Below are 9,368 nucleotides of genomic sequence, written 5' to 3'. Positions count from 1 at the left end.
ATGTGTATGTGACCCTGGTCGTTTCGTAAATCAATTATCACATACATATAGTATACGTCAAAGTTTCATGGTGACAGGTCTACTAGTAAAACGAATGGAAAGCTAAAGTCACGCCACACCGACTATTGACTATCGTGATTCCAAAATGTTGTAACTTCAATTATTGGCTTTGCGTTGTTTCGTTACTTCGGACTGTAATTTCGAAGTCATTTTTCTTCACAAATGTGTTATAAGTACGAATGGTGCTTGCTATTGTTTGTGTTGAACTGTACCAAGTTATATGCATCTAATAATTTGATATCTGATTATCTATCTGATTATCTATCTGATAGCAAGGAAATAAAATGTAATGCATATTAAAAAATAAAAATTCTTGATGCGTGAATCGCACTCAGTTAAAATCCAATATATTCATAGATGGCAAAATGTACTTAATACGATAGAAAGATATCACACACACATCTTTTTAGCACGAGTAGTGAACTGGTGCTAATTTGTAATTTGGTGATTAATTTGTAACCTTGCTTGCTTGCCATGGAACGCAAAACATTTAAATTAAATTGGGGATCAGGTGTTCGTAATTTTTATTTTGCGTTGAATCTGGTTTAATACTGGAATGCGGCACCTTGCTGGTCATCCAAATATACATCATATGTCTAAATAATAGACCGTATAAAAAGAGTACAACTTGTACTCTGACAAAGGTACTGCACCTACAGGCTTCAGATGCCTTGACTATAATCGGCCAATACTTCAAAGCTGGGTACCATTTTACTCAATGCAATGGTTTGATAAATGCCTCATTGCTTCCTTGCTATCCCATACAATCGATGCATATTAATTTGTCAAATAAACTAGTCGGAAATTATGTGTTGACGCCATCGTCCTCGACTTTCCTGCAAGTCTACCACAGACAAAGTGACGACAATCTGTACGCGCCGGTGTGGCCAGACAAACATGAAAAGGCCGCGTCCAACGCTACTGGCTGCGACTGCGGCCTCTGCAGCAATAACTCAAATGATAATCACAATAAAAGAAAGAAAACGCTAAGCGCACGTAAGTATGCAACAAAAAACGAGGCGGCTTACACTCGCGTTATGCCGGAGAAAGTCAATTTGTTAAACTGCAGCCGAGGCAGACCTTCAGAGACGTTGAAAGGCAGCGCAAGCTGGAGCTGAGCCGACAACAGGGCGGCAGCTCTGAAAGTTTTTTCCATTGGACCAAGCGGCGTATGCGTCATATTAAATGGGGGGAGGCAAAAATATGCTTGGGAGGTTCTCGAGAAGGCTGTCCTGGCCCACTTTTTACCCGCCCCTCAACTGTTCTTTCGCTAGAGTTGCCACAACTTTTTTTATTTTTATTTTATTATAATAAAATTGATTTCTTGCAGCAGCCGCAGTGATAAAGTCGACGACTATGTCGGCACTTTGTGCCAAGCCACATAAAAATTAATATAAAAAGAAAAGTTTGCAATTTATTACAAATTGAATTGATTTATGCGAATGAAGCTGGCAAAGGTGACAAAGTGAAAACTTTAACACTTGCCGGGCCGCAAATTAAATTTAAGGCGCTTGATTGAAAGCGTGCTTATAAGATAAAAAGCGTGGTAGAAAAAATACGAAATATTGTGCTTGCATTAAAAATACCATAAATATGCAAGTCCACATCGCGGCTTTAAAGTTATGCGAGCACATGCGCAAAGTTCATAGAATATGGGTACTTATGGCTATACTCGTATGTACACAGCAGTTTCTACACCATGCATAAATATGCAAAAACAAAAAGTTCATGCAGAATGAAATACATGCTGTGAGCATTTTGTGCACGCAATTAAAATAACATGACTTTAAATATTTATTTTCTTTATTGTGAGAGAATACAAATTTTATCTTCTGACGAAGGTTCCTCCCTGCAATACATAATACTACTGTGATTCACCCCAAGCTTAATCGCTTGCGACTCCACAAAGTACATATATAGTCTTTTTCAGTATAACAATACCTTTGGATATACAGGGTGCGCCATCTTTTATGTCGGTATGTAAATATTGAATAACTTTGTCATTAGTGAACCGATTAACTTGAGTAGACCAGTGTTGAAAACCTCAGTTCAAGAAATTGCACAGAACCAAATTAAATAAAAATATCTCATACTTGAAAATCGGTTGTTTATTTTCAAAGATATTCAATGTTTACATACCGACATAAAAGATGGCGCACTGTAGACATGTGCGGCTGTCCGTCTAAATGAACTCAAGGATATCAGTGACTATTAGAGATACATATAATATCGAATTAGTACTCATGATAACATGATAACCCAAGCACCATAAATGTATATTTGTTTTTGATACAACCCCACACCCCTTTCCCGTACTTATGATTTTCTATAACTGCTGTAACTCTTGGAATTGTTTCCCAAAACTTGAATTTTATGATGAGGTTAGTGCTTATGTGACTTATGCCAGGATTCATCTTGACAGATCAGTTAGTACTACTATTTGGTAACGTAAAAGAACTGACAATTAAATTTGTGAGAATAATTACAGAAACGAGAGCAATAACTATGTGTTTTGTATAGCGAATAAGGGTATATGTGGCATCGGCATATCTATTTGTGTCGATATGTTTCTTTGAATTTAAATTAAACAATTTATCTAAATTGAAATACTACTGAAGAGTCAGGCTATCACCACTTTATCACTCAATGCTTGCTTAAACTCAGTTTGCGACTATGTAGCATTACTCGAACCCAGAAAATATTAATCGCGCTAAAGAATTCGGGAACAACCAACTTAGAGTTTCAAATAAATAAAGTTGCTCAAATACACTTATTGGTAGAGAAAACATTATGCTGCCTATTTCAAATATACATAGTATAGTCGGATAAGAAACACACTGTGATTGATGAATTGAAGCCTCCGGCTGAAGGTGACAGACAGTTGACACCCTCAGGCCAAACTTGTTAGTTTAAAAGTGTCAAGTGGAGAAGAGCATCAATTGAGAGGAATCTTGTGTTTCAGTTATCAATGCGCACAAAAATCTTCTCTTGCTATATAAATTGGTTTTTTATTTTAATTCTCACTTTTAATCAAATCAAGGGAACACAGACCGAACACATGTGCGTAAAAAACTTGCCAAAAACTAATTTCAAACAAGTGACAAGGGGATAGCTGCAAAAAATGTGAGTCCTTAACGCGCAGCTGTGTCCAGTCGAGTGGTGGCTCAGCTGAATCAATGTCTTGAAGAAACATAAATCAAACTTAAAGCAAAACGAACGGGACGGGGTCGTTCTTCAGGCGCTAACGACATTAACTAATGGCAGGCGAAAGGAACTAAGCGAAAATCAGAAACATGATCCCAAACCTTACCGAACTGTGTGATGTCTTCCATCTGCCACTCCCCGTCTCATACCTGATGCAGTGGAAAGAAAGAGAAATGGCAAAGAACAGACCAGAGTAAATGTTGCATCATTTAGCAATTGAGTGGCCTGGAACTGTGGCTGTAGCCAGTTAGTACAGGGTTACTGCTGGCCCCCACACCCCAAATCCACCCACACGTGGCTGCATGTGCTTGTCAAATAAATACACAATAAATGACACACTCACTCAAACAAGTCGCGGCGCACTCACAACTTGACTCAAGTGCCAACTCACTCTGGGGGCTTATTGCGACCCCCTCGACAAGAGCAGGAGCAGCAATTTTAAGTGATTGAAAGACTGCGTGAAGTCGGGATGGCTGGAGGCACACATTCACACATACATTGTACATACACATCAGCACTCTTGCCACCAATACGCCCATGTGCACTCGAAATGCTCTTAGTGCATTTGGTTTTACGCTTACATTATTTGGCATAAAAGCAACATACAGCAGGGCATGGAACTTTCATGCCCAAGTAGCGTAAGCAATGGGCGAACTGAGAGTGGCAGCTGGGAAACTGGCATATGAATATCCTGCACCGAAGTGTTTGCTCAAAATATGTTTTTATATGTGTACACATATGGGTAACTGTGTATGTCTGCAATTGTTTGAGCATGACTTGATTACGCGCAAGATGAGCAGGCAGCTTGAAGAGGAGTCTGGCTTAAGCCACTTGGCCCAAATGGAATCGAATGCCATCTTTGCAGCTTGTTGGGAACAAACCTACATTCGGCTCGATAATGAGAAACCGTTTAATGCCAAGAATCATCAACTCTATAGTAGGAGCGTTGTCCCAATCGACTAAATTTAACAGACACTGTGAAGTTTAATTTCATGATTGCTTGTCAAGTTATAATTATCGCAAATGCAAATGGATATCTTTCATATTCATTATACTTGTACTCTGTACATGAAATGTACAGAAGTATATTAGATTTGCGGGAGCTGAAAAATGTCACAGGCAGAAGGAGGCGTGGCAGACCCCACAAAGTATATATATTCTTGATCAGCATGACGAGACGAGTCGATCTAGCCCTGTCCGCCTGTCTGTCTGTCCGTCTGTCCGTCCGTATGAACACCTGGATCTCAGAGACTATAAGAGATAGAGACACACAATTTTGCACAAAGATGCCTTATGTGTGTACACTATACGAGTTTGTTTTATTTATTTGATTTTCCCCCCACTCCCCCCCTATGGGGGATTTCCCGATTTTCCATTCGTATAATCGCCTATATCTCGGAGACTATAAGACCTAGGAACGCCAAATTTTAGTCCAAGGTGCCTTATGTGAATACGCAGAAAATGTATATTTTGGAATTTCCCTCCCTCCCCCTCTCCTCCGCAAATCACGATTTTCTCTAACTCCCGTAATTCTTGGAATTTCGAACTAAAATTTTGCAAATACTGTTAAATTAAATGTTAATACTAAATGTTATTATGTGTCCGTATGCCAAGTTTCAATATGATAGACCGATTTAACAAGAAGTTATAGCCATAAATATATTTGCTGCTGCAGCGCTGCCCAAGCGCTGCCCGCGGCTGTTGTTGCTGTTTGGTTGACTGCTAACATGTTTACACAGACACGAATAGATGCGCATAGGCATACATACACTCACACAGACGCAATTGCTATGTAAATGTGCAATTATACACCCTTTACGTGAGTTCGAATACCGAGAAAGGTAAAATCGATCAAAATTTTTTTTTTTTAATTTTCTTAATTTTTTTTATTTTCTATAATTATTGTAAACAGAGTATTTCAAAGTCGGGACACCCGACTTTAGCTTTTTTACTTGTTTACATATACATACTTGTATAATTATATTAAATTCTGAATAAGCTTTAGATTAGGAGTATTGCAGAGGCTTTTATTATTTATTTCCCAGCTAACATTGCTTGTTTCATTCAAGTCGACAGCTATGAAAAATAAAATAAAATAAATAAAAATGAATACATACATGCATCGTTTTTATGGTCGGATAGGCTTCTCCTACATGCCTTTTTCAAATCAGTACCCACAGGTGCTGGCAGACATTCCATTTTTGGCTATAACTTCCTTTAAAATTGACCTACCACAATGAAATGTGACATACTGAAACGTAGGCAGTCATCGCAAGTAATTGCCAACTTTGAGTTATAGAATAGCCCTAAGATCTAGGCTTTAATACAAACGAAGTTATGTAGAATAATTAATAATGGACCACCCCCCATTATAATGCAAATGTTAAAGGTGCATAAAAAAATAAAATAATCCTACACAGTGTGCAATTCTTGGTGTTTGTAGCTCTTGCAGTCTCTGAGATCTGGGTGTTCATACGGTTTCGTAGTTTGTAGAACACTCCTATCCGAAATTAAATTTTCACTCCACACAGTATCTTGTAAGCCAGTATGTTTGCAAAGTGAAGGAATAAGATAAGCAGAAGACAAGTCCGCGAAGATAATTGTTGGTGCAATTAGCCAGAAATTCTGATATATATAAGCACGGAACTTAAAAATTTATAACTGTACATGTAACTGACAACTGTCAGCAGAGAGAGAGAGAGACAGAAAGAGAGAGAGAGAGGGAGAGAGAGGGAGAGATGGAGAAAAAGCATGTATATGCATAAACTCTCACACAGACGCTCGGCTCAAATTTCCTGAATGAAAATGGTGCTGAAAAGTTGTGAGAGTTAGTTTTTCCTTTGCTGTGTCGCACGCTGTGCTGCCTTGAAGGCGCCTACCCTCGTCCGTTGCCGGTCTTCAGATGCACTGAAAGCTTATCAACGCGGCTGGCTGGTCACTTTGCCGTTTGTTCAACTGTCCGTTGGGGCGTCCATGCGCCCATCCGTCCGTTGAGTGCATTAATACGCTTGCATAATACTTTAATGTCGGTGCTTGTCTATGTGACAAACGGAAAAGCATCTGGATAGCTCTCTTTTCTCCCTGTGTCTTGCTCTGCTTGAGACTCTGTGCGCAAACTTTTCTGTGCAGGATGCTCAAGAAAATTAAGAAAATGCTCCTCGTTGTACTTATGCTATTTACGATTGTTCGCATTGAAATTATACGAGCATGCCCGGCAAAGTAAAAGTCAACATAGTGAGGCCAGACCTAAAGCCAAAGCGAAATGTCCAAAGAAATTTCAAGTGTTGTAAAATGGCAACATGGATTGTTAAGCAATTTGTGTGTATATGTATATGGGGGTGTGTGTGTGTGTGTGTGTGTGAGCCAAGTGGCAAGCAACCAAAAACTTTGAAGCTCGCAATGGGCGAAATACGAAGTTTGCGCACAGCGAGCTGGAAATGCGAGGGGCAGGGCGGGCTGCTAAAGATATGAGCACAATTAAAACTTGCAGCAAAGAGCAGCTCCTGATGGGTTATGCATATCAAAATGGAATTTTCAGTTGATAAGCAAAGCGACAAACTTGAGGGAGACGGGCAATCAGCATTGGCAGAAAGTTGTGCAAAACGAACAGGATTGCCTTTCCTCGTGGCAGAGAAAGGCACTTATCACAAACGCAATAAAGTCGTCCAGTCTTTGTTGACACTTGCCTGCCATGCTGTAATCAAACTTTTTAACTCCCGGCCAAAAATAAACGATGGCCAACACAATCATAAACTGAGTCAATGAGCAATAAAGCGGCAATAGATTTGAGTTATGGTTATTAATAATGCGAACTATAGTACGTTGCCCCAATAGATAGCCTGCCCTGAGACGTGGGGCATGTAGCTATGCAGACTTGTGCGAATGTAATATGATGTTGTTGCGGCAAAATGAAAATGCCAACCAGCAACAACTGTCCCCCTCAGTGGGCAAAATGAAGTATACGGGTACAGCATCCATCGTGTGAATCCAATATTGTGAGCGCTAACTGGATGGCTAGCTGGATGCCTGGCTGCCTGGCAGCCTGGTGGCCTGGCACGTTGGCTGCCTGGCTGGCTGAATGATTGGGTGGTTGACTGGTTGACCGGGCTTTACCGGAAATGCCTTTGTCTGAGTTCATAATATTTTACTCGTTACTTTTTACTTTTTAATATGACTCAGAGCAACATCCGAGGGGCCAACAACAATAAACACAGACGAGCCAGCAGCAAACAAAGGCATGGCAGAGGAGAAGCCAGAGCTGTCGACTGTGGACTATGTAGTAGCGTAAGCAACGCGTTGTTGTTAGCACTTAACTCAGACAGACGATACATACAGACACACACATTATCTCGTCTAAGGACAATGCAAAAATCGATTGAAGAGAGAATATTTTATTAGCATGGCGAGCAACAGGGGTACAGAGTGCCCCAGGCAGACCCACGACAGACATTCGGAATGGTAAGTATGTGAGCAGCAGTCGCCCCTTGCCATAGTCTGTAGACTGAAAAGTGTCAGGATTGCCCAAAAAATTGCAATGTCTTTTGTCACCTTTGGCCCATAATGGTACTTGTTTTCTCTGCAGCAGTTCTTGGCTCGAATATTGTAGTCGTTGATTCGTTGCTGGCCAACTAATTTCAGATGCCTAGTCTGCCGGCAATATTGTATGGTTGCCACTTACCGCAAAGCCCTTTCAACCTTCTGATATGTTAAGCGGCCCTCATCAATCTACAAAACATGCCACTTGCTCATAAATCGGTTGTACGCAAATATTTTAAATTGATGGAAGTTTGCCGAAGGGTGACAGCAACGAATTTCCATTTCATCTCCAATTGCTCCCATCATCCACTTGGCATTCTCTTTTTGAAGTCATGTCTGCGAGTGTTTCTGGAGCTTCAACCCCGAACACTTCTGCATGGCTGCAATAACTTTCTGGGTACGTTGTGGTTCGATAACAATTGAATCTTACTTAAATGAAAATATTTATGCTTACGCATGAACATTGCAAGCAGTCGGTGATATACTCGTATACAGTAGTACAGACCAGGAAGCATAAATATGAGAAAATGCTTGACCACACTTAAAATGCAAGGCCATGGAAATCGCACAGGCAGACAAGCTGGCGAGCTTATGCTGAGCTATGCAGAAAAATATTTACAATACAATACCTAAATAAACATCCAAATGCTTACGTATGTTTTTCTTTCTGACAGTTGTCATATAACCCAGTATGGCTTCAATCACACCTGTGCCATCGCTGGCTTCTTTCCCCCCAGATTTTCCTTTCAGACTGCATTATAGTAATAAAATACACCATTTTTACAGAGCAGGGAAGAAATGGGTGAATAAGCTCCAACCAAATGTATAAATAGCATGATATTTGACATTTCATTTCATTGCATATTGAAACTTTGGCGCATGACACTTTTTAAAAATGGATGTACAAATATTGGAGATGGGTGTAAAAGCTGCTACACAAGCATGGACAACTCTTATAGCTATTCGTTTTCTTTAATTGACAAATATGAATATATTATGATAATATGTCGTCGTGTAACAGACTAGTTTTGCACACAAATTGGGGGACCAAAAAGGAATCAACCACTCGCTGTAAAGTTCCTGGCTTATTCCGATTTTATGCTATACTAGATATTTTCTTTTAATTGTATACTAATGAACAAGATTTTCTCTTCTTGGTCTCTAGTATTATAAGTATTAAAATGAATAAGGGAAGACGCAAAGGGTAAAATGCTATACTAATTTAGTGTGAATGTATACTATATAGCACGTTAAAGAAGGCGTAAATGAACGTAAGAAAGGAGTAGCTTGCCATTTTTATATCCTGTACATAAAAGGTACAAAGCGTGTACTAGGTGTGTGCAATGTGAAAAGTGAAACAGGCAAAAGGATCAGCATTAGCAGCGTAGTCGATCTAGTCTTTCTGTCCGTCTTAATACCTAGATCTAAGAGACTATAAGAGTTAGAGACGCAACATTTTGCACACAGATGCCAGATAAGGTCTGTGTATGCAGTACAGGCGCATTTTTTTCTGCTCCGCCGCTATTATTATTTTCCATAAGTCTGGTAGTTCTTGGAATGTGTTACTC

This window comes from Scaptodrosophila lebanonensis, unplaced genomic scaffold (assembly GCF_003285725.1).
Source record: "Scaptodrosophila lebanonensis strain 11010-0011.00,11010-0021.00 unplaced genomic scaffold, SlebRS2 tig00000001-arrow-pilon, whole genome shotgun sequence".
Lineage (NCBI taxonomy): Eukaryota > Metazoa > Arthropoda > Insecta > Diptera > Drosophilidae > Scaptodrosophila > Scaptodrosophila lebanonensis.
This window is presented reverse-complemented; position numbering follows the sequence as displayed.